We start from the raw sequence: 26,166 nt of genomic DNA, 5'->3' as shown, positions 1-26,166 counted from the left end.
TCCAATTTTTTATAATATTCATTGCACCTAATTTTTCCATTTTTTGTAATATCCATTTCATCCAATAAAATACTTCATTTTCATGGAATGTTTAATGGAACTATTCTACTCGAGCAAGTTAATAAAAATCCAGACAGTGTAATAATCATTATTATTACAAAATAGAGAATTATAAAAAATAATCGTATATCCAAGATCGATGTAAAGATACAAAATCCTGTTAATTTTCAGCAAAAAGATCTAGGTAGATTTTTTTTTAAACTGAGACGGTCCGTAGAAATGGAATTCGTACAATGTGTATTGTTCCATTGGTACCGGACTGACACGGTTATCTGGCAGAATTATGTCATTAGGCTGGTGAAGTAGGCCATCTTTTTCAAGCACAGAGCATCCTTGAAACGGGGCACCATCCAGCATGACTTACACCGCCAACATAAACTACACACAAAATCCATTTAAGCGTTCTTGAGTAAAAAGTTATTCGTAAAAACAGAAAGAGTTTCAACAAACGCGGGATACAAACAGCTCTCTCGAGGAGGTGGTTCACAATACGTTCTAGAAGAATAGGAAAAAGGGGAAAGAACGAAAAGGAAATAGGAAATGGGAGGGGGTAGAAGGAAAAAAGATTCCACTTTATTCTTTCGTGTTTCTCTGTATTCACTCTGCGTTCTCGCTCGATTGTTTGTCGTGCTTGTTTCGGAGATTGATTCGAAAAGATTTACAATCCCTTTATCCAGAGATTGTTGGCTGTACGTGTGTATGCAACAATGGCGCACGATAGTTCCGTAGCGAAAGCAAACGGAAGCTGGTGATACTTGTTTGTTATTAGCAATATCTTCGAGAAGTTTTCCACTTGCTTACCTAGGAAAAGGATCGATAGAGCGAATTTCGCGAGGAAAGATTATTTGTGCATGTCTTGCTCGTTTTCATTGTTATTTCTAAGATGAAATTAAACAACCTCGATGTAGATATAAACATTATAGTTAATAAAGTGTGATAGAGCTAACGCGGAAACGATGAAACGGACTCTCTTTCCATTTCTATTTAAATATTCATAGAATAAAGAAAAATATAACATCCGATTTTTCCCTAAAATAATTGGATTTTATCAGTTAATAGTTTCTATTGAATTATAATAGTTCACATTGCAATGAAGCTAGCTTAACCAACAATAAGGGGAACTCAATCTAGAAACGGTAAGAAGCGAAACAAAGAAACGTGATTATATGTTGTGTATAACATACTGGATGGTAACTATGAAAAATTATAACCGGTACCCAATGCTGCTTCGAACCATTCATCCTGTGACATGACTGAGCACCGGAAAAACCAAAAAGCATGCGGTCATCGAATCCGTACGGTTTCTGTAGTATTTTCCAGAATGCGAACAGCGCGCAATGGAACTTGAATACGTAGTTATAAAAAGTCGATGGCCAGTTTCGACACGAAGTATCCATTGTAAAGGAATTTCCTATGGTACATTAGCGTCACGTCGGCACAAAATGCTTGAATGCCAAGAAATTTTTCAATTTTATCAGCAATTTTCCAAATGATTTATAGATCAACTGCTGAAATCACAGAGTACGTATGGTACCGATAATAAATCTAATACGACAGGTGTTTTAACGACGCAGCCTACATCTTTCTTTCTTTTTCTTTCTTCAAACGTCTACAAAGGGAGGAAGTTGACAAATTGATAAAGCTGCACAAAAAGTTGCGCAAGCAAGGAATTAAGAGGATGGATATTGATCAATTTTTAAATAGCATATAACATTCTGTTTCATAAAAGTGCTCGAAGATATATCGTTTTATATCTCAACGTTGAATATCGACTATCAAGGAAATTAGAATAGGAGTTTCATAGACAACCATGAGAGGTTATTGATCATGTCGACAAATATTGACGATGCTTTCCACGTTGTTATTCCCTATATTTTCGATCTCTGAAGTATTTATGGTCATTTTACTTGCAAAAAAATATGATGCAGATGAAAACACGTGAAAGCACGTAGTGTTCTTACAAAATGTGAAAAACCTTTTATAGAAATTTAACTAATTGTAAAATGGAATTAATTCGAGTAAATAGCTTGCTATACATAAAAGTATCATCGAATGTCAATAATATTTTAAATTGATGAAACCTACCTTATATTTTATATAAAATCTCGATATTCGAAGCTCTTTAACTTAAATTTAAGAAAAGAATTCTTTGATTCAAGACGCGATTCTTTACGTATATTGAAACTGGAATTCTCTAAAATCGAAACTACGATACATTTTTTAATAAAGTAGGGAAACAAATGAACGAATTTTTCCTCAAAATCGAGCACCTCGGATAGGTTATTTTCTCTGCCACGAGCATGCCGTTTCGATCAACGGATAAAATAAATAAACGATGGAAAACGTGACCGCAAGTCGAATTCAACGAAACAAAAGCAGCTTTGCTTCCCCGGTTAAACAGCACAGACGACGATCGTGGAAAGATTTTAACTGCAAAAAAACAACTTTGCCACCATTCCCGCCCCCCGTGTCGTCAATGCATATCTTAAACAATAATCAGACACACGTTACGCCGAAGAAAGTATTTTCGCAAAGAAAGCATTTAAAAAATTCTACGAGATCGTGTTTCGAACAAACACAAAGCTAGAACGAGATACGTTAGGCCATAGGAACTGAGGAGGAAAGAAATCAATGCTTTCTGTACCCTTTTTGCTTCCTTAGCTGCTTGCTAAAAAGGTCTTAATTTAATGACGTGTTTCTTTTAGCACCTTGCTACCTCCATTGTTTCTTTGCTCCCACACTAATGATACAAAACGAGATGAAATTCTGGTTATTTTTGAAAGCTACTTCTATTGAATTTATTCATTTTTTTTACGGCGGCTTTAATAATCACTTTATAAATTAATCGTAGATTTATAAAATAAAATTGGAAACGTTAAATAGGAACATATCGGATTGGCAATTATTCATAAATTTGAGTAAAGTAATAAACATAAAATCATCCTAAAAATCATTATAAAATTCATTAAATTGTTCAACACAATGTCAAATGTCTACAGATAGAATCAAATGAAAAACCGTGTTAAATACGCAAAACTCCGGTAGGACGCGTAATAATTTTGTTGTTTATTATATAAACTGCCATTTGCACAGAATGCAAACATATATATATAGATATAAGTATGGTAACCTTTGTATGTGGGACAAATAACGATTCACGTGCGCGCGAACGTCAAAGTCGATTAAACGTTCTTATAGGCGACACCACGTAAATACACGCGTTAGCTACAACGGCGAAAATTATACGTAGGTTACCACATACGATCTGCGGTAAATCTATAACTCACAGACAGAAACGCTAATTATAACTGGTAAGCTACAGTCTACTAAATATTTACATTTGTGCAATTTTTAATTTTATGGTATTTATTTTTGTGGTCCTTTCAAAAGTATTCTTCAAGACATCGCACACATTCAAAGTTTAACTTAATTAGTTTTTAAATAAAGTACGTAATAAAAGTAACCCATAATATTACCTTTCTTAATTTTTTTAATTATCTGAATACTTTTAATGATAGTATCCTGCAGTCAATATGGCTTATATGACAGAATAATCACTCATAGATACCATTTACAGATTAATATATGTACGTAAAAATTCTGAACTTGTAAAGTTCACCAGAACTTGTCGAATTGATTATTGCGACAAAAGTAATATATATATTTACTCTTAAAAACTCCCAGACGTTGTATCGTCCACTAAAAGTGAAGAAACTAAAGTGTAGAGGGTAGGCAACGATAATATTTCGAGAACTATCCTACCTCGTGTCTTTGTGGATCTTATTTATGGTTGTAGACCTTTGCGAGCCAGGTATAGGCAGGAACAATAACCAATCAATTAAGTGTACTTCTACCTCTTCGTTCAAGCACCGAGGAAGAGAATTCTCGCTATGGTGACTGTCTTCGAGAAGTAAACCGTTCCATTCTAACATTGGAAACAGGAACGTGTATACATACGTAGATGTTTTCAAAGTAAGAACGAAAATACGTCCAAGCGTGCGCGAATCTTAAAAACAAAAAATATTTACAATATTGTTGTGTTACAGTTTCTTTTAACGTGATCGTTAAAGTCGTGTGTTTATTTGACGATAAATAGAACGTGAAAAAACAATCTATTCGACATTGTGCATATAAGAATATGTATGTATTTCTAAAAAGTTAATTTTATTTCAAGGTAAACATGTAAATGTATAAGTGTATTCTTACAGATATTTGAACGTAAAATTTTATAGAAAATTTCGACGTACATAGTACTTGCTTGTTTCGAAGACTTCATCTTACACCATCTTATTATATGACCCATAGAAATCCGTGTCAGAGAATTCAGAGTATACGACGTGTTGGTACAAGTCCAGCTTTGTACGTGGTGTGGAATATCTGAATAATATAGTTGCTATATTGTGTTTAAATTGCGGCGGTATTGCGTCTGACTTGTGTTTGAATATTTGACGTACGTGCCGTGTGTTTTCGTGTATATATATAACAAAACGTTTGGATAGTATAAATCAAATATAACGTACACTATACATGGCTGTTACGGAAGGTGACTTATGTTCCATTCGGATGTTTGAATTGTGAATCTGCTGGACTCGCAAGTTAAACAAAAATATTCCTTTCATCGGTTCACGTTGAGAATAATTCCGAATAATTGACGTACTAGTACCGGAAAGCAGAATTCCTACGGTCCATTAGATTTATTGCAATGTTATTACGTTAGCGTGAAAAAGTACGACGTCCTGTAATATAGAGAAGTGTAAGATAAGTGGATTACAAAGAACCGAACAGGAGGTAACGACTGGAGCCAATTTTCCGATACTCCTAATTGACGTTCGTTTAAATCAATTAAAAAAAAGGAAGCCTCGTAATTGGCTGAACCTTAAAATCTGATTTCAACCGCGTAAAAGTGGCTGGAATAAAAGTTACTTCACTGGCTTACTATACTGGCTCTACCGGGTTTAATCACATTTTTTGTTGCACTTTTAAATTGAAAAAATATCTGATAAGTAGAGATCGATATTTGTAATATTCTATTCTCGCGTTCATCGTAACTTTTACTATATTAATTTTCATTTTAATTCCAGTACAATTATCTAACATAAACGTGTAAAAGTACAGTAATTAATAAACAGAAAAGTAGGGAAATTCAATGTATAAAATAGTAATACAGGAAGATTACTCTTTCAAAAGCAATCCGATATCAGAAGCAGAAATACTCTTATAAATATTAGCCTTCTGATATATTTTCTCGGTTCACAAAAATATCCTTCTCATATACAACTAATATCTTCTATTTCGATACTAAATTCCATCTTTGAAAGTAACTATCACGCTTATCCCAAAAGGTGAATTCATCAAGATAAAGCATGAATCGTGCAGATTCAATAATAATCTTCAATAATCCGAATTACCGTAAAGCCTGATAAATTTCGAGCCATTTAAATTAATTTCCTGGAAAAGCAAATCGCATTAAAAACAAGCTCTAACGGTCCATCGATATTCGTTGATCCCTTTGACGATGATGCGAAATAAATTAAAGGTGAAATCTCATCGAGAGGCGTAAGAAAGAGGAAAAAAGTAGAGTAGGGCGAAGGCAGATTACGTGAAATCGGGGGTATCGCGGTGATCGAATTCGATTTGCAATGTACAAGGATCGGGTCGGGAGTCGGGCCAATTGAAAATAGTTCGGTTTCAATCCAACCCATCTCGGAACTTCCCGAATGCTCCTGAATAAACACTGACTTTCTGTGCGCGAGGCTGAAATCAATTCAACGGAACAACCGAGGCGTGTTAAAGGTGGCTTGAACGCGACAGAGAAAACGGACGCGGCCATCCACCAGTCAGATAAGGAGGCAGAGCGGGAAAATTTGAACGGAAGGACCGCGAGAAGATCGAAGAAGAACGAAGTCAAGAACCGTCGACGCGTTCTATCCGGTTGAATAAAAAGCATCGCGTCGGCCAAACGAGATGGAAACTTACCGCTTCTTCCGCGCCCGTCTCGAATCGCATTTCGGTTTCGCTGGCAGGGAGAAACCTCCTGGAAATCTTGTTGCGCATGCTATCGATAATGCATCCCCCTAACACCGACTTACTGACGCAAGAACCAATGCACTCGTGCCACTTCGTCGATTCTCACGCGGTAAACTCGCGTAACAAATCCCTCCATTCACTGGATAACTGGTTGTACGGTCCTTTCTTTTTGGATAATCTTCGAATTGGATGAAACGGTTCGGATGAAGATATAATAAATTCTGTGTTTTTTAATCGGTTTTAGTTTTAGTTAGGGATTCTTCTGATGATGTTTTCGGAATAAAGTAAATTTTATTGCTCGTGAGATTTGGTATCTCGGTGTATATTAATCGCCATTTGATAGGAAAAAAGAATCATATTTAATTAAAAAAATAAATCCTTCGAGATGTAAAAGATAGAATATACAGAAAAATATCTGAGCTATTCGTTAAATATTTGCGAAAGCTCTGCGAGAGCCAAAAACGATATCGAATAGTAACTCACGTTTTTTAAATTACTGAAACGTAAAAACGTGTATCAATATCATTCGACAGGCTTGCGATCGACGCGCTAATTTAATAATCCAAAAAGGAAAGAATGGAACATAGAAATACTGAAACAGAGAGAACAACGACAACTGAGGCAAAACTGTTATAGCCGGTGTATTGTTTGGTCTCTAGCAATAGAAGACAACTCGCACCATTAGACCGCGTTGTGTTTCGACTCCGACAAATATTTGCCGACGGTGAAACAGGAAGACTGACATAGAACGCGTCGTGCACACAATGGAAAAACCAGCGTTGCTTCGCGATATAAGGATCGATAGCATGTCGGTTATTTATATCATGCTCGTTAATCCATCCCGCGATCCGTCGTGCGACCCGATAATGCGTATAATTCGACTATCGGTAAATCGTTGCCAAGGTTGGTCGAATAACCGCGTGAGATGGACGACATCGAAAAGCGCGATGGTGGATCCGGTCTGGTAGTCGACGACACGAACATCTGTAACATGCCCGCGTTGCAAAGAGACACGGGAGATATACGACCAGCTTCGTGCGATTGTCGGATTCTGTTCAAAAGTGAGAGAAAATTTGTTCTACAGAAGCGAACACAGAGGAAAAATGTTACTTGTTAAAAATTCCACCTGCTATCATATTGTATCGTATAAACGCAGTAGAATATGTATATTATTTTATTTCTGCAAGTTATTTTGACGTTTATTTTATTAGTTTGCGTATAATAACTTTTTACTGACTGAAATAACCCTACTATACGAATTATTCGAATTTTCTTCTGTTTTTGATATTCTTCCTCGCTGAACCTGATGCCGAATTTACACTGTTTCGAGGAACTCGGCAGATGGACGTTGCTTTCGTCCTCGTTTTGTACGCGACAAATGAAGTAATGTAAATTCGACTTAAAATACACGATATTTTCTCATTCCTTCGTTATTAGGTACATTAAGTACTAATGATGTCTCTATAGTATACAACAAGTTTAATTATTTTGTGCAAAGTTCGAGATTGAAATAAGATGTTGAAACTTAGGCTCCCCATCTTGTCATAAATTTGTTTTGCTACATCGTCGTTGCCTGAAAAAAGAGGTTGAAATAAACTGAAGCGACGATGGACTGTCAAATAGCAAACGTCACTGAACATGACTGGTCATTTGAATTTAGCAGAAGCATGACGTACCAAAGGAGTTGCTTTTACACAGAAGCTTGCAATTTCTGCTCGCTTTGATTCGTCGAAAGGGTGCGGGACACTATCGTACAACGTGAGACGCTCACTAATGACTGGTTCCTCAGAGACACGGATCTTTCGTGCTTCTATGCTTCCAAGTTACATCGTTGTAATATACAATGCTGTTCATTGTCGAGTACAATGTTTTTACGCCGTTAATTTTTTTACATCTTTTTGCGACAGCATGATGCTGTTTTAGCATCTATATTATACCGCGTCCCAGTTTTTTCCCGCCTGAAAATATCGTGTCACATATTGCACGATTTCTCATTTTTTCTACTTGCTTTTGAAAGATTTTTACGATTTCAAGACGTCATCTTACCATTTTTAATTTCACTATAGACTCGTTCTCTAGGACAATGGGAATTAAAAATTTCCTTACTTCTGCTTAAACCGAACTTCGCTAAACTTGTGCTTAATCGAGCAGTCGTGTACTTTAATAAAAAAATTTCTCGTAATTCGATGTATTTAATGGTGTACTAACATTACATTTCTAAACATTATACACTTTCTATTTATCCTTAATACGTGGCGGACGAACTAGAAGAAATATTCGACTCCTCCATTTGCACCTTTCAAACATCCTCTGCTAATACAAGTCATTACAACAATGTTGCTTATACTCAAGAAAGTTCTTCTCCCGCTTATACACATATACTGTTCTCCCTATTTTGACGTTTATTTCCTGCACGTCAGACTATACTCCACAAAATTTCCTAGTTGCCAGCACACGATCATAGCCAATTCGGATGTAACTCGAATATACTCGAATATAACATCTCAACATTTTCAACGGACGAATAAGTAAACAGCGAGGAAGAAGCATTTATTCTTCTTGCTTCCTGATGGTTATGGGTCTTGCGAAACTCCTACAGCGCATAAGTATGCATTTCTGCAGCTTATTACACGTATAAAGTATCCGATTTAACGTCGCGCTTTATCTTTCTTTCATCCCTTCCTTTCGGTCTTCCGGCGCCGTGGCTGAGAACCGTCGCCGGCCGCCAATCCCCTTCTTCTTCTGCTACGTTTCGTTCGTTCCGCGGTTTCGTCTCGCTTTGTTCACCCGGTTCGGAGGCCACAGCGTGCTCCTCCTGACCTCTTTCTTCCCTTTTCGTACCGGGAGAAATAATTTAATTCGTATTACGGCCGTTACCGCGGCAAGAAAAGCCACATTGTCGGCGCGTAGATGTTCCGCATTTGAAATCGAGAGAAGAAAGAGGAATTCGTTGGTTGGTTACTGCCGTCGCTGCTACTGGCTGATGCTGGCTGCTTGGTTGCTTGGTTGCTTGGTTGCTCGTTGGTGGCTCTTTTCACGCGGCGAAGAAACAGCCTGAAAGAAAAGGCTGCTGCGGTTCTTGCCTCGTAATAGACGTTGCAAACCGAGATTCTCAGAATTTCTACTGATGGAATATGTCGAAAATAGAGGACTTTTGAATAAGGCTTTGATTTCGTATACTGGGCTGCTCGTGTGTTTGTAAATGCGCCAACCGCCACGATAAGGTTTTGTTTCGAGGTGTGCTCTTTCTACCTCTCTCTCTCTTTTTCTCTTTCTTTCTCTGTATAGGTCCATGGCTTGAAAGAGCTTCTTGTTGTTCGAGTTAACTTAATTTTCAATTTTTTTCTTTTTGGTCTCTCTTTCGTTCGAATTTTTATACAAAGGCACAGACGGCTGACAAGACAGTAGAACTGGCATCTTTGTTTCAAATTTTACTGCAAGCTGTAGGCTATATCAGAGAAAATGAGCATAAATGTGGAAGAATTGCGGTTTGAGAAAAATATGCTCTAAGAAATGGGAGTTTGATGTATTACCCAAGAGAAATATAAACGTTTTACCTCGTTTTACTCGTTAGTTTCAGTCATAAAACGAGTTACATGGCTTTTTTAATTTGTTTATCAATTATTAAATGTTTCCAAGTCCTTTCAATTTGTTTTTATTTTTATAACCATTTACTGTATAGTTGTAGAATACCACGATGGCATTAATTAATGTGTAATAAGATGTGCTTAGCAAGAATGATGTACGAATTCACTTGAAATAAACATTTACATCTGTGTAACCGTCGATAAAATTATCGAAACTAGATTTCCGTGAAATAGATCGAATTAACTGTACGCAATTGGGTGTAAAGTTATATTTTCGCACCTCAGCAATAATTGGTTCCATAATGTCCACTAACGAAACTAGTAAGAGAACTCGGTACAGGCTATGCTGTGTCTTCTTCGATGACACCCATTACGAGCTCTTCGTTAGTAAGCCACGGTAATTAATTATCATGCTCCTATGAAGCTGGCGAACGCTACAAAGAGAAAGCGTATCCATGCCTGATTTCTTCGCTTGGTAACAAAGCGAGAAGTGTTCGCGTTAATTATTTATTTGACCACGAAAACATGAATCGAAGTCTCTGTTCTAATTCATAGCTCTGTCATTTCTCAACTGTAATATATCGTAATAACATTATATAAAATATTTCTTTTTATTATCATATATTACGTATTGCATGTGCAACTAAAAATAAGTAAATAATGATACATGTATGGACAAAGGGATTCTTTAAACATTTTCGTTAACGCGTGAATAAAGAAAGAATTTATATTATTATTAGACGAAATTATTATATTCATTATAAAAAAGAAGTTATACTTCATACATTAAATAGTAACTAAAAATTAGATTAATACGATCGCATCTTTATAGAAATAAATGAGCATAAATTCAGTGATCAAGTAATATCCGGCTTAAGGGTGCTTGTTAAATAATTAATCAACCTTCCATAAATGTTGATTAAAGTTAAATAATTAATAGGTTCGGGGAAGTTGTTTGTTTGCAGGACGTAAGACCGGTAGAACTTATGCGCTGCATTACACATGCCGTATCTATAATAAATTAGGTCTGCATTAACGTGGATAATGCACAGATTACAACCTACTTTCCATTTTAAACCATAATCTGCTGATTAAGAATTCTACGTAAGCGCAACTCGATATCGGATCCTATAACCGGTTTTGTTTTCTTTGTCAATATTCGTCATATCATTTAGCATTAAATTACGAAGACAATGAGCAGAATAATAATATGAGAAATCCAAGGAAAGAGATTGAAGATAAAAGAATATTTTTTTTCTTTCTAAAATCATATTCTCCCGAATAGTTGGGAAAATTAGTTACACTCATAAAGATAGACTTTCTTTAGCGATTAAAACGAACAATCGGGGATAGTACGAAGAAAACGAGATAAAGGAAATTAAGGAAAGATTTATTTAATAGAGACTGGTCTGGACAAAGGGTTGTTAGGCCTAAGATAAAAACATCGTCCAAAGTCAACGGTTGAGTGAGAACATGTGGGAAGAAAGAGATTGCTGGAAATCCCGTCACCGGTGATTGCTTAGGCGAAATAAGGCGGGCGCATCTGTGCAGAATGTTTATGACTCGAGACATCTGCTTGACAGACGTTATACTTTCACGGGTACTTTCCCCTGCACGTCGACGAAATAATGGTCGTCAAAGTTTATGAAGTTTTGTGGCTTATGGAAGGTCCCAACCGTTGTTCAATTTCTCTTCGCCCTCGATGAATTTTTTGAAAGAGTTATTCCAAAACCACGAACGTACCAGGCGATTTAAATCGAGTTGGTTGTTTCTTTATCAATCGACATCACAAATATTGAAAAAGATAAAATATTTTTTATAATTACACTCGTGTAAAATATCTCTAAAACTGAACTTCCTTGACTTGATAACGACCTACAAGTCACAAAGTAAAAGCCGCCCTTCTTTTTGTTACATTAAAAAAAGAAAATAGACTCTGCTCTAATTTAAAAGAGCGCAAATGTTGCGGAGAGAAGATAATTCAAGATGTCCGATAGGGAAACGTAAACCATGTGGCACTGTACGTCTTTAGAATAATTAAATACCTCGATTGAAAAGATGTTCCTCGGTGTTGGAAGACTAGATTACCCTCGTAAAATCCTGTTTCCTCAGGCTTTTCGATTTTGCTCTATAAATGAGTGCTTGCTATTCCTTGAAAACAGTCCATTACAAGACGAAGGAGGGGATGAGAATAGATATCCTCGAAAGACCTGGAGTCCTTGCGAGCTCACGTCCAATCAGATTCGATCGATAACTCTCAGATGTTATTCCTGATAGCGTATTCAATTAATATGGCTATGAAAGTGGAAAGCACTTTGTTATGACTTTGGGCAATATCTGCGAGTCTCCTATTGCATACCCGTCTACTATAGAAACTCTGGTAGATCTTCACTGGCAATGATAAAGTGCTGGTATTTAATGTTCGGAATTTTAATGGTAATTTCCGTAAGCTGATCATATTAATAAATCCTAAAATTTGAATTCGAATTTGACTAATCCAAATTTTTATAAGTCACATTTACAATTCTATATTTTTCATTCATTTTATATTTAGTAATATTTACTGTAAATAAACAGCAGGGTTGATCAAATTTTTACCGATTACTAGTGATTTTATCAAATATATATGTATATATTTTATATTCCTTTGCAGTATCAGATTGCAGTTCGATATTGAAAATAAAAATTAATAAATATAGGAATTTAATAAATAAATTGCAAACGTCCGCTAAATAGTGATTGAATATTCTGGAAATGTAATATTATCAATGTTTTTGCGTTACCGTGATATGATTATGGCTCGAATAAACTTGGTAGTTTCTGTTGTATTATTTTTAAAGTTAATGGGAGTACGATCTCGTAAAGAGAGTTTACGCGACAATATTTTATTAGCTTTTCGTTCTGTACAAATTCTGCAATTTCTACGGTATTTAAATTTGCCGGCTTTATTAATAATATTTAATGAAATTTTGTATGATATTGTTATGTGATAAAATGTCAAATAAGAGAGCGCATTTTATGTAGAACGGAGATTATCGTGTCCAAAAACGAACAAGTTGCTAGAGTACATAAATGAGAGTGTTCTGCCATAAATCACATTACTTAAAGTTCACTTTAGTTATTAATATTAAGGTAAAAGATAGAAGGTCTCAATTGTTCTACTTTTAATCTTCGTACACTGTTTAGCTCTAATCTTCTGTGTTTTATCGTGCTCTCGGAAGTTTGTTTAGTTTTTGTAGCTGTTTTAATTTGTTTTTAAATTTTTGCACTTTTAAACTCACAGCGCATTAATACTGCTCATCTTATAACCAAACTTAAGCTAAATCAAATTTTTAATATTTTTACAGTTTATTGTACAAGTTTAGAAAATGTTTCTAAGACTTGAACTCCTCTTTCATCACTGCTGTTGATAATAAAAATAAGTCACGCTCAAAAAAATTATCCTTTATACTAAAAATGTTAATTATATTTCTGAGGCTATATAATCTCTTCTAAAATTTGTCCATCCCTAATCGTGATATTCTTCCACAAGAAAAACTTAGAAAATCAACAACTACTTCGTTTAAGGTACACTAAGTACTCGCTCATTTTTCACGCGTGTGTACATAACACAAACACTGTGCAAATCTATAGCGCAAGATTTATCCCACAGAATTAATCTATGGTAAAAAGTAGCACTCGCCAACCTACCCAGGCAAATAAATCTTGGTCACGAAGTTGGAGAGAAGAAAAGGTAGCTCTCGACCGGGTCTCGATTTTCTTATCTTCTTCTTCATGGCACGTCGAGGCGGCTCGGAGTTCCGCTCACCTGAAGTTTCGTGGTGCCGTAGTTCCGTTCCAGTTCTCAAGACAAACGATTCTACCCCGATCCCACCTCTGTTCGCGAGCATAGCCTGATGTTGTCACCGATTTCGCGTTACGAATCGCATAGAATAGAAGAGTTACCTTATCGACGTTCGATCACAAATCGTGATTCGAACTCCACTTGCTCTCAACTCGACATTGCTGCGAACATACGTGGTTTCAATATACGTTTCGTTACGTTTTCCAAGGGAAAATCGAGCATTGTAGCAGTTTTCCCGCGAATATTCGGCACCAAATTGAAAGCAGCCGCCGCGAAAAGCGGCTTACTCGACGTATAACTCGCGAATAGATTTCGACCAGGTCCCTTTGTTCCCATTAATAGAAAGTTTTTTGTTTCGCTGTTTGCCGAACCGTGCAACATAGAATGCCACGTATCGCAGCCGTTTCTCGGTCCCTTTTCGTTCCTGTCTCTCATAACCGGACAGGGGAAAAAGCTCCCCTTTGTCCGGTTGGTACTTTCGCGTGGACGTTTGCTCAGTAAAATAGAATTCGCGAACACCCGGAAATCCTCTTCGAACCCGATGAATTATTTACGCGGTTCTAGTTTAAAAATTCTTGTCTCCGGGGATAAGTAAACTTGTGTCTGTTGATCTTCTTTGCGGAGTCGATACTTGTTGCGGATTCACTTGTAAGTTAGTATTATACTAAATTAGTAGTAGGTTTGTGGATTAGATGACATATAGGGGTTATTCTTTTTTCTTTCATATTAGAATGACAAACGGAAACGATAATATATTTGATATTTTATTTATTGGAAATCGCAACGTATACTGTTCTACCGTGTCATTGTGTGACTGTACGATTCTTAGGAAGAGAAAATTTATAAAGAATAGATATATAACTCCCTCAGAAGGTTTAATAAAGTTATATCTATTATCTTCCCTATTTTTATAAAATTAATAAAAATGTACTTCTTCGCTATCAATCTTGTAAATATAATACTTTATGAGCTATTTTAAATAATAACATTTTGGAGAACGTGTGATATAAAGATATAACACCAAATTGACATAAAACATCTTAAATTATTATAATTTATTCATCAACAACCATCGATACCATTAACGTTTTTCCTTTGGTTTCTATTTCAGAATATTCCTTCGGCAAAGTGACGCTCAAGGCGGTCACGGATTTCTCGCTTCTGTCTAAATTAAGGGTAAGCGTTTCTTAGTCTCGTATTTACATTTATATCTACCGCTGTGTTAGCCCACGAAAACAGGGTTGGAAAACAACCGGTTCCAATTTGTTCGAGAAAGTTCGTGGCCAAGCCGTTTCACCCCGGCGGTTTTCTTACTCTGAAACGATTAAGTCGATAAATTCCAAAGTTTCCCTCCTATTCGATGGCTGTCCTAGTATTTGTATTTCGGTATACCATTTTGCATTTTACTTGCAGCATCCACTTCTCCCTTGTGCTTTGCGAAGCCGACCGACGAAGTTGATTTTCTAAACATAGCAGTGAATTTTTTCTTTCTCCGATAAAAAAGAAAGAGAGAAGCGAAAGGGGGAGAGAGAGAGAGAGAAAGAACTCTTTGCTAACGATTGTTTGTACAACTTGCGGCAGAACTCGTGGAACTAGCGATGATAGGACAGTACAACGATATTTTTAAGCTCTCCCGCTGTGAATTCTTTTTTTCTTCCCTTTTGGATTTTTCGAAATACAAAAGTCGAGCATCTCGAGTATGCATGCACACATTTAATGACAGCTCAATTTTAGGTTTCTTGTCTCATATTGCTACTCCTGCAACTCTTTATATCTACGAAATGAAACATTTAAAATTTAGGGAATTTTTATTCATCGCGGCTTGTTACATGAATGTTAATGAAAATAAAAAATCTTGCTGGTTAAAAGAAAGGTATAATCGTTTGTGTGTCTTTTTAAATGAATCCGGGTTAAATTATCTAAGACATCGACGAATTGTTAATTTCCAATCAAAACCAAAAAATTGAAAATTATTACCTTTACATAAGCATAAAATATCCAATCGTTTCGTTAATGAATTTAGTGGCGAAACGTTCGAGGAATGTGTAATTCTACGTGATGATATAATTCCCTGAAAAAATATCTCGATAAAGGAGCTCCGTTCGATTTACCTCCGTCACAGAAGTACTCTGATGCAAAGTAATTTGAAAAATAATTTCCTTTCGACAAATAATATTTGATAGAGGAAGGAGATGGATTCTGATACACGTTTCTGAATATTTCACGGAATCAGAAGTTTCTCATTTGCGCGTCTACGGCTGATACACCGGAACTCTTACAGCGATGTTGAAAGATCAAAGGATCGTGCAAGCGAAAAAAAAACGCATAGTCCCTCTACCTTTGCCAGTATCTTGGAGCTTTAAAAACTAAGTTTTGCTTCTGACTGTTCAGCATGAAAAATAACGCGCGCCTTTAAGACGTAGTCTTGATATCTTTTTTATGTCAACCATCATATTTAACGGGAAAATAATCGGGTTATAGGGAAATACATAGCAGCGATTGTTAAGAGGATAAACTATGTATGATTTTGCAAAAGCAAGAATATGGAAATGAGAAGTCGTTAATGTTTCTATTGTTACAAGCTTTTATGAAGTTTTTATACATCAAAACGATATTTGAAAGATATAGCTAACATTAAAATACAAATATTTTTTCCTGTACGAAGTAACGTATGAATATTAATTTCGGTAATATTTTTTCTTTAATTACGATACGTACATTGCTGATGAACGCACATAATATTATTTCTAATATTTACAGAGGGAAGTACTGAGAAGAATTAAAAATAGTACAGTGTTATAATAATTTAAATGAGCTTTATTAAGGTCAGTATTAAATTACAATTGCACATGAAATATGTATGAATACGTATATTCTCTATACATATGTGTATATGTAATTTGAATTTAAAGTACAAAAACGCATATACCAAAGAAGAATATTCTTCTTTCTAAAGTTATCTTTCAAGTTCATTACAACAGCGGAACAACTTTGTTGTCAGGAATGAAGGATTCGAAGAAGAAAACTCAATAACACAGAGGTTCTAATCAGCAACTAGAGTTTCTGAAATTAATCTCAAACACGTCAGATACACCTCAGAAGTGTCTTTAACGAGCTTCTGATTAACGTTGAGACGAAGCGAGCGGTAGCAAGTAACGCATTCCTTGAATGGTTTACAGTATTTACACAATCATCTGGCTTATTTGAAAAGTTTACGCAATTTCCTGTCGCGTCACGTGGCCTGAAATATTCAGAAAACTTCTCAGAGAACAGGGTGGCTCCACCGACAAAGAAGCAAACTCGCGTTTGCTGGATACGTTTCTATATCCGTAGGAACATGAAATGCATGCTCTACAAACCGGTTGCTTTCGATCAGCTATCCCGATCAACTTTTGCTTTGAATTCTTTTATCTAGTGTCAATGTACTACGATCGTTGCGTTGGTTTACTGTGACTACATGATACTACATGAATAAGAGATTCGAATTGTTTATGAAATAGATTGTAATAGATTGTAATAAATAATAGATAAGAGATTTTAATTGACGATTGATTTTAACACATGCACTGTTAATCGGATTTTCATTAGGTGCTTATATTATAAACATTCCCATGAATTACCGTTGATTGAATTGCATGATTTACATTGAACTTTTCATAATTTACGTTCATTACATACATACATTACATGCACTTACTACATTACGTACATTTTCATCAATTACGTTCATAGCTTCTATGAATATTCTGTCGATAGAGATTTAATGTAAACGTCGTATCAACAAACATTCCATGTATAATACTCCGCATATAAAAACCAAATATTTTCTTATACAAAATAATGAGTGTTTGTCAACAATTGCAACAAAGATAAAAGTCACAATCGAGGAATAATAAAACGCGGTAAAAATGGTTTCTCGCTGAGATTAAGGATTCACAAATCCAATAAGAAGTTACATTTCGCGACAAAGGACATTGTCGTCGCATAACAGAAGGAATTAACGATTTCCAATACGATATTAACGAGATCGAGAGTAATAGGGATATACTGTTACGTACTATATAGTGCAGACAATGTGACAGCAAATACCTACTTCTTATCCTCGGCGTTCTTTATCCCTTTTTCTCTTTTTTATTCATTTTCATTCGCGATCGCTAGAAAAGCGAATACAAGATAGGATGAAAAAAAGAAGATAAGATATACAAAGAGTGCTAATCATCCTTGCAAACCATCCCCATCCTGAAAACTAGACATTAAGCAGAAAAGGTTTTAGCTACGGGATTAAAAGGAATTTCGTTTATTGCATTGCCTCCACTTTGTCTCTTTGTCGCCCGATTATCGTTCACTCTACAGTAGGTGTAATAACGAAGAAAGAAGGAACGGAGAAAAAAGAATATCGTTGATAATTACACCGACTGGAAAAATGGCTTTCTTTTTTGCTTTTTCCGTTTTACGTACTTTCTCCTGTCGACCCGTAGTTTTGATGCGGGAACGAATCTCTTTCTCGTACTTTCTTGTACCAGTGAAAGAAAATTACCGAGGACATGGCCTCGTAGAGTAGGTTTTAAATCCCGCGTACACCCCCCTCGGATAAATGACCACGCAACTGAAGATTTACGCGAGCAGTTCTCATTATCTGGCCCGTTACCATAACGTGGTCATTATCGTTTGTTCGTAATTTTCTAGTCTCTACTCTACGCTTTTTCTACGAAAGATCTCCGCACCGATTAGGACGAACGAACGTGAGATTGTTCACCGAGTTTTTCATTTTTATTCTGTTTATCCTTGACAGAATTGTTAAGAGGAACACGCGAACGACGATGATCTAATCAAATCTCAGGATCTCCCTCGTTTACAATTCACTGAAATTTCTTTTCAAAATCATTACAGTTTGGAAAATTCTTTCGTTTGAGACTTGTTTCTTCAGAAAATCGAGTTTGAAAATTTATCGAGGATATAACACGAATCTCTCAGAAGCCAAATCGATCAACTTCACGTTTCGTCGAATCCTTAAAAATTATATTTATCTTGAACAAAAGTTTGATTCTTTTCCTCCAATTTATTTCTAGAATAACTAACTGGAATATTCTTTTTTTCTTTCATTTATTTTTAGAATAGCCGTCAGAAATTGAAACACTGTACACTCTGCGACTGTCCCAGTAAAAAGCAATATGTCTTACCTCTTATTATCTTCTTAGACGTATACTCTGATATATATAATCGTTTCGATTGTCCAGATGAAGTTGATCCCCGGGGATATCCCATTAGATGGATCAAGCCGCGTAATCTTAACAATCCGCTGAAAAATACAAGTTTCCTACAATGCACAGCTGCGCCTTGTTTGACATCTGTGCACTTTATTATATCGCGTGTCTATGTGTTTATACGAACAGAGATAGGAGCAGAAATTATAGCGTAGCGCTTCAATCACGCCGCGTCAATATCAAAGGCGCGCCACAATTCTTCCAATTAGTTTCGCAAGTTACTTCGTGCCGCGCGAGTATCTTCAGAAACGGGAGATCCCATTCGCGAGACTAAATAGCGATAATTAAAGTATATCCGTTATAAACTGAATTGCGTTTATGGATGAAAGCGTCTATCGAAGAATAATTGATAAAATAATAATTTGATTTCAAAATAATATTGTTCGAATACGATGAAATTATAATCTTCTCAATTTTTTTGAGAAAATAGCGGATAGAGTGATCGTATGTATTTTATGTTCTATGCGATCGATATCTATAATGAAACGAACGCTTGTCGAATTTGTGTTATAATCTTCGTGTTTTATGTGAGACGGTGAATATATTTTTCTCGGTTTCACACTTCGTTATGACGTTGCCTCGGTGCATAATTACATCGACGAAAGCTGCAACATCATGTCGATCAAGTATTTTTTCTGCGGACGTTTTTAAAAACGGTTGAGAGAAACAAGTAAGTCTGCTCTTGTCAGTATATGCTGTTAATTATGAACTCCTTTGTTCTCTTAACCTTCCTTTAGATTTGACATCGTTATTAATGTCACGTGTATTTCTCTCTAGACTATTTTTCTATCGACTAGAACTTCTATCGACTGGAATCAATAAAATGATACATACTTTCATCCTTTCCTCCGTGAAACTTACTTACTCCGTTTAATGTATCAGAGCCAAACCCAAACATTAGCTACAACTAAACTCAACCATCACCATGATGCCAGACCCAAGCATTCTCCACCACCCTAACTCTCCAGTAGCTACTCGTAAATTAAAATTAGACTGTTCAAAAACTAACGTAGGACCGCCCCATTTTCATTTCCATACTCCAAACAACGTATCAAGGAAAAGAGCCTCCAGAAACACGAAACACGCATATACATACAGATTCCTTAATGTATATAAAGAATCATGTGTGACGTTTCTAATCTTCGTAACACCCTGTTCGTCCCAGTTAACACCGGAAAGCTCGGTGTTACCAAAATCCTCGCTTTTCCCTTGTTTTTTTTTCAAACGAGCTGTCAGCCTCCTCCATTTAAACCGCTTAAGGAACACGCGGAGGAGACAGGACGCCGGAAGGACGTCGGTAGTGACCCATATGATCCTTCATCTACTTACGTAAATACGTAAGTGTACATGTGCGTGTTCCCTCGGCGTCGACATCGTTCTTCCTTAGAAATCTCCCCGGAGACGGTTGTATCTCGTAATCACAAGCGGTATTCCGGCGTTCATCAGTGCTCGTGCACACGTAACACAACGCACATGGACGCGTTTCGTGCGTGTGACCAAATACACGACGAGAGGTTTAGTTACATAAAGGGTGCGATCCCAAGAGGGAGGCAGCAGGTGTATATCGACTCCTCACCCATATTAATATCTTGCTTCGAGCCTTCTGGGGTTCCGTCTTGGTTTTCCTCGTATCGCTGTCACATTACGGGAATACGAGCTGCAACCTAGAAGCGAACGTAATGGCGAAACGCTCCGCCGCAAGTGTTATCGGCGAACGCTTCTTAGTCACGTCGAACTCGTACATATGCTCGTGAATATTTGCTAAGTTTTGTCACTGATGAAATATCTGTACGTTCAATAATTTTAGAATTATTTAGGAGACTATATCGGCTTTATTAGCGGATGAAAAGATTATATTCTCTCATCATGTAATTTCTTTCCGATTGAAGTATTATTTTAGTACAATGAACATGATACCATTGTTCTTTGTAACATTATATTAATACCGTTTTTCGTTGTCAAACGTACGCGTAATTAAAGTTTTATTATTCGTCAAGAACAATGGTACAAAAAGTCTTTTTTATATTGTAATACTATAGAATCATGAAATTAACCGCTTTTATGTTATATTACATAAATTATATTTTTTATATTCATTCTCTCGAAAAGAATGAAAACTCGTATTCGCGACAGCACCAATCATTCGTTATATGAATCACCATTTATACAAATTTCTTCATCGTACCATGGATATCGTCGATATTATTTTCGACGTAATAACTCGCTTAACCTCGTTATTGACCGCGCTTCTCCTTTCAAAAATAATCGCGGGATTGATCATAAAAATTTACCGAGCTCGGGCAAACAGAAAATGTGGAAATAATTACGGAAGCATTTCGCGCAGGAGTCGATGGAATCGCGTTATCAGCGAACGTCATTACGCGAACAACTGGCGTCGACAGTATCGACATTCATTGGTAATTAAGTATTAACAGCTTATCGGTGGAAAGTGACCTCACGTCGAGAGTTCAAGCTTCCCTTCGTGCACTGTTCGCGCCGTCTCTCATTTATAATTAGAAAGTTGATTACTTGCAGTGCCTGCGCCATACATTCGGCATATATACCAGACACGATCCCTCTTCGAAAAAGAGCTCCAATTCTCCGATTTCTTTCTGGGGGAACGATTAGATTATTCACAGACGCAGACGTCTATTCAGAGATTGTTTCTGTTCTTTAAATAGAGTTATTTTTGATAGGAAATAACGATTACGATATATTTTTATACAATTAACTCCGCTACGATCCTTCCTTAAGTTTGTTCTCACATCGACGAAAGAAAAGGATTTGGAAATTAGTCTTAAATTTTGGTGTATTACGTCTTTATAAAAATATCAGGAAAGATATGTTTCTGTATTTAGAAATTGATGAAATAATACTCTTTCCACAGCGTAAAAAAAAAAAAAGAAAAATAGAAAAAGAAAGCTAGTAACGTACAAGAGAATTATATCGTACTTTTTCAACCTTTAAAAAATCGTGCCTGGTACAATTAAGCACAGATTACGAGGAGGATTAATTATCTAAATTTTCATTGATTCTTCATTATTCCTTAGCACGACAGCGTGCTCTCACGAACCTGGAAACGAGGTTGAACGTTCCCGCGTGACATGCAGCTCCTCGAAAAATAGTCAAATTATGAAATATCTTGCGAACTCTGTTCCACCATAGTGCATCGACCGTATAGTATACTATTTTTATTTTTCGATACAACCACGTCGAACGCTTGGAGTATCCATTATTGGATGAATAACGTATTTTGTATCGTTAATATACAGTGGTCCATTAATTTTCGCCCGGGGTTACAATTACCTCTCGCTTGAAAAGCTTTCCGATTTTTAACGGAACGTTCTCGGTTTCCACTCGGTTCTCACCGACCAATGAAAACATGAAAATAACGAAAATTTTTTGAGCATCGAAACATCGTCGAAGTCTGTACGATATTCGAATTCTTTGTCAATGGCGCCGGTGTGTTTTGGATTTTTAAATCGATGCTGGTTTGCTTTTTCCTGAAAGGAAAATGTTTCCATTGTTTGTGCATTCGATGAATGAGCGTTGAATGTTGTATTATTGGGCATGAATATGAAATGATTATTCACTGTTATTCAAAAGTTATAAGAGAAAACATTAGTTTTCCATAGATTTCCTCTGGCATTGAATACAACATAGAATTTTTTAATAATAAAATAATAATTAAAAGTATGTAAATGATGTATTGGTACTAAAGATTGCGAAAAATTGCATCGTTTGTATCGCACATACATAAAACTCTTTCACGTTTTCCTCTTTTGACGAAAGATCTAGGAAAAAAATATTTTCTCGTGTTCCATAAAATCCGGAATGTAATCTCACGCAAAAGTGCTATATAGTAAAAAATTCTTTAAATTACTCGTTTTATTGTAGAAGAATCTTACGTCTTACGATACAAGATATATGCAATTTCCATTTCTTCAATCGATATTCAAATTTGAAGAGCGAATATATCTCTTGAGAGTTGGAACTTATTATCTCTGAAGCGTACTTCAGCTCCTCAAATTGAAATTTCTCCTCGGTGCAGCATATTTTGAACTAAAACGTAAATTGTAAAGTAAAAACAATGATCGATCATAATAAATGATGATAGTATATACCATATTATCCAGCAGCATTTTGAAATTTACACTGTAAAACGAAGCCACACGATAATAAATCGGGTGTCCTTTTAACTTAAAAAAAACTCTATTTCTAGCTTGCTTTACGCTTCCTACAGTTACTGTATTTTTCCATAATTAAACACATTTCTCCTTTTTTTGCACGAAGTAGTACCTCCTACATTATGTTCGTGTTTCACTTCAACCCACTAAGGATCAAAAAGTAATTTATCATTATGTTATAAACAGTTGAATTTTCTTTTAATTTCGTATCACTACTTCTACGTGAGACAAACAGCAATGGAAAAAAAATTAAACAAATTCATCTGCCTTTCATAGTCGTAATACTGAAAAATAGAATTTGATAATATATCTTGACTGAAGAAAAAGATGGCAAATATATTGTCATGTTAACGTAACGTTGGTCTTAATGGATTAATTGAAATTAGGTCGAAGAATCATACAAACAGAGAATGAACGAACGCGATGTGGTTCAAATGAGATAACATAATCACACCAGGGAAATATAGAAACTAGTGGTGTCTATGCGGTTTGCTTTCGACCGACCAACGATTTGTATTTCGACTGAAGCAGTTTAGCGAAAACTTTTCCTTCGCCGTTTCGTTATTACGCGCCCCGGTGGTGGCCCACTTTGAAACTGAATCTTCCCCCGCAGTTCTCGCTCTAACTAGAATATAATGTACCGTATATAGACGACACCGCCCCTGGGAAGAACTAACTCCCTCGATGCTCTCTAGATCTCGACCTGCGTTCGTTTTCTCGCGAATCGATTCCGCCTCTTCGAAAGGCACTCGGTCCGTGAATAATTACCCGAAACTTCTTTCGCAACCAGCAGCTATCCAACCTTACGGAGCACGAGCCAGTTTCCTGATTCGCGACTGTATGAAAATATCTCTCGTTCCTGATGGAACTTTCGCGTAATAAGGGACAAACACCCTCCGGCTTTTTCTTGCATCATCGCGGGACCGGAGATCCGATCGATAGTTCGACCAAGCGTGAAACCTGTGAAACTTTTGAAATTTTTATTCCAAGATACAACACGAATTGGCTCGTTTCAACCTCCTCTCTCGTTCTTCCTTCTACTTTCTTCTTTGCTCTCTGTCCGATAATATGGTCGTGAATTTTGCACGAAACGAATCAAGTGCTGCGGATATTAAATAAAACGAAATGGCGAATGGTAATCGTTTCGAGAGCAGAGGTTAAAGGGAAAGAATTCGTTCACGGTCTGAACGATTTAATTGACGGCAGCGATCGTCCGAGAGAGAAAGGAAAGTCTTGATTCAGTGATTCGTTCAGCGAATTTTGTTCCCGTGAATCGTTGCTACAAGGTCCTTATGTTTTACCGTGGTGTCTCTTTACCGTTGAGTTTGAGGTTTTAAGAGTCGTAAAATTGCCGCGATTTTTACTATTTTTGAATCTGCAATATTTTATAAGATGTAAATTCTTAGATTAACATCGATTTGTTAAAATGTACTAGGAGCAAAAAAAAAAAAAAGAATATAAATATTCTATCAGATTCTGTATGTCTGTTGATATACAAAAATGATTGTTTGTTTTTTAATTATACTGTTTATAATTCAAATGAATATCCTTTCATACAACCACTGCCTCGTATTTTCATTCAATTTCATCAAACAAAATTTACTCGTAACTACATTTACGTTATTCACTCATAGAAAATTTTTTCACCAATTTTAAAACCGTATTCTGTTATGGCATATAATAAATTAAATCGAATTAAAAGAGAAAATATTCCCCAGTAAACAGCACCGGCCCATTTCATTATCCTGTTACTGTATTCCATCCCGATGAATTAAAAAGATCGATTAGCATCTCGAATATACATGAATTTATATGAACTATTTTATATAACAAAATTTAATTAATACTGTTGATTGCAAGTTCTAAAATTTTTGTATGAAGAAGACGAATACACCTTATTACATGAGTTGGATAAAAATAAATTCTTTAATATTAAAACTATCAAAATGATCAGTTCTCAATTTTTCATAGAAATTTGATAGATTTATTACTACGCACTTTGGGGATTCATAAAATTTTTTTGAAAATATATAGACAAGAATTATTTTATTTGCATTATTTATTTTTCCGTTGTATCTTTCATTTTGATTTGCTTTGTATAAATTGTATGCTACAGTCATCGATAGCTTTAGCGTTAATCACAATGCGTGTTCTAACGGTGTTGTTGAAGATATTAGAAAATTCATGCGTACAATTGGTGAATGTCAGAATCGATAGTGTTTATTCGATTGATTCGGTCGAGCATGACACGTTGGTATGTCGCTCGAAACTCCACGGACCGTGCAGGTGCATATGCAACGACAAATTTCTGCGGATGATTAAACGCAACGAGCTCTCGAACAATCTCTACTCGGAAAATTATGCATGGAATAAAATGCCGAAGTGGGTAATACAATCGCTTAACGTAACCGGGAATTTATCGTGAAAAAATCTACGAACGTAGTCAGCTCGATGCATTGACGAAAGTAGTTTCATTAACGCTGCATTTAATTATTGCGTATCGTTACTTCGTGCGCTGTGGTGAATTTCATGGTATAATTTAATAATAAACGCATTATTCGTATATGTGTATTGATCGAAAATAAAAAAGATAGGATTCTTCTTTACGCAGTTACAGAATATTATTTCAGAAGAAAGAAACGAATCAAAAATTAAGATAAAGAATATAAACTTGCGATGATATATTTACAAAGATATCTCAGTACATTTTAATAATATTTCAGATACATCTAAAAATAAATTGAAGACAGACAAACGAATTAAAGAAATAATCAATTCTCAGACAACTTTCAGTTCCAAATATCAGCTTAGTTCCAAACAAAGAGTTTTAATTCGGCTGTCAATCGTTTCCTTTGAAGATAATTAATAACTTAAATTTACCATTTTGTTTGGATCATAGCAAATTTACGTGGATATCAATTAATTATTCAGTCATTCAAACAGCGCATGAACATTTCATGGAAAATATTTTCGGTGAGGAAGGAAAATAATTCTGATTTTGGTGCCAATTTATGGAAAGATGTCATCGAGTTACAGTTTACGATATGTGCTATTGACAAACAAATCTCGGTGTATAAGCGAATTAACACACAACAGGTTTCCGAGGAACGATTTAATTAACATATCGTATAATTATATCGTTGAAACTAGACAGTGCACGTAGTATGATTGTCCGAAGCGAACGTGGTATTCGTATC

General features: G+C 35.9%; 1 protein-coding gene and 1 long non-coding RNA gene across 6 annotated transcripts in view; one reads left to right on the top strand and one right to left on the bottom strand.

The window, feature by feature from the left end:
• LOC132914981 (uncharacterized) overlaps positions 1–26,166 on the top strand; it is a 292,404-nt gene that overhangs the window by 244,064 nt on the left and 22,174 nt on the right. The window contains exons 1-2 of one of the 5 annotated variants that reach the window (XM_060974603.1): positions 4,100–4,200; positions 14,630–14,694. The exons of 2 other annotated variants lie outside the window; for them this stretch is intronic. The gene's annotated coding sequence lies outside the window, so the exon portion shown is untranslated. Of the gene's footprint in view, positions 1–4,099; positions 4,201–14,629; positions 14,695–18,869; positions 19,467–26,166 lie in introns of those variants that run through there. 2 more of the 5 variants (XM_060974593.1, XM_060974610.1) reach the window with 2 other exon arrangements.
• LOC132915287 (uncharacterized) lies at positions 277–4,060 on the bottom strand. Its single transcript, XR_009659834.1, has 2 exons — positions 3,823–4,060; positions 277–438 (listed from the first exon to the last, which is right to left on the bottom strand). It is a non-coding gene; the product is annotated as an uncharacterized LOC132915287 (long non-coding RNA).

The sequence above is a fragment of the Bombus pascuorum genome, chromosome 1, assembly GCF_905332965.1.
Source record: "Bombus pascuorum chromosome 1, iyBomPasc1.1, whole genome shotgun sequence".
Lineage (NCBI taxonomy): Eukaryota > Metazoa > Arthropoda > Insecta > Hymenoptera > Apidae > Bombus > Bombus pascuorum.
Note: the sequence above shows the minus strand (reverse complement) of the source record. Positions and strands in the feature narration are given on the sequence as shown.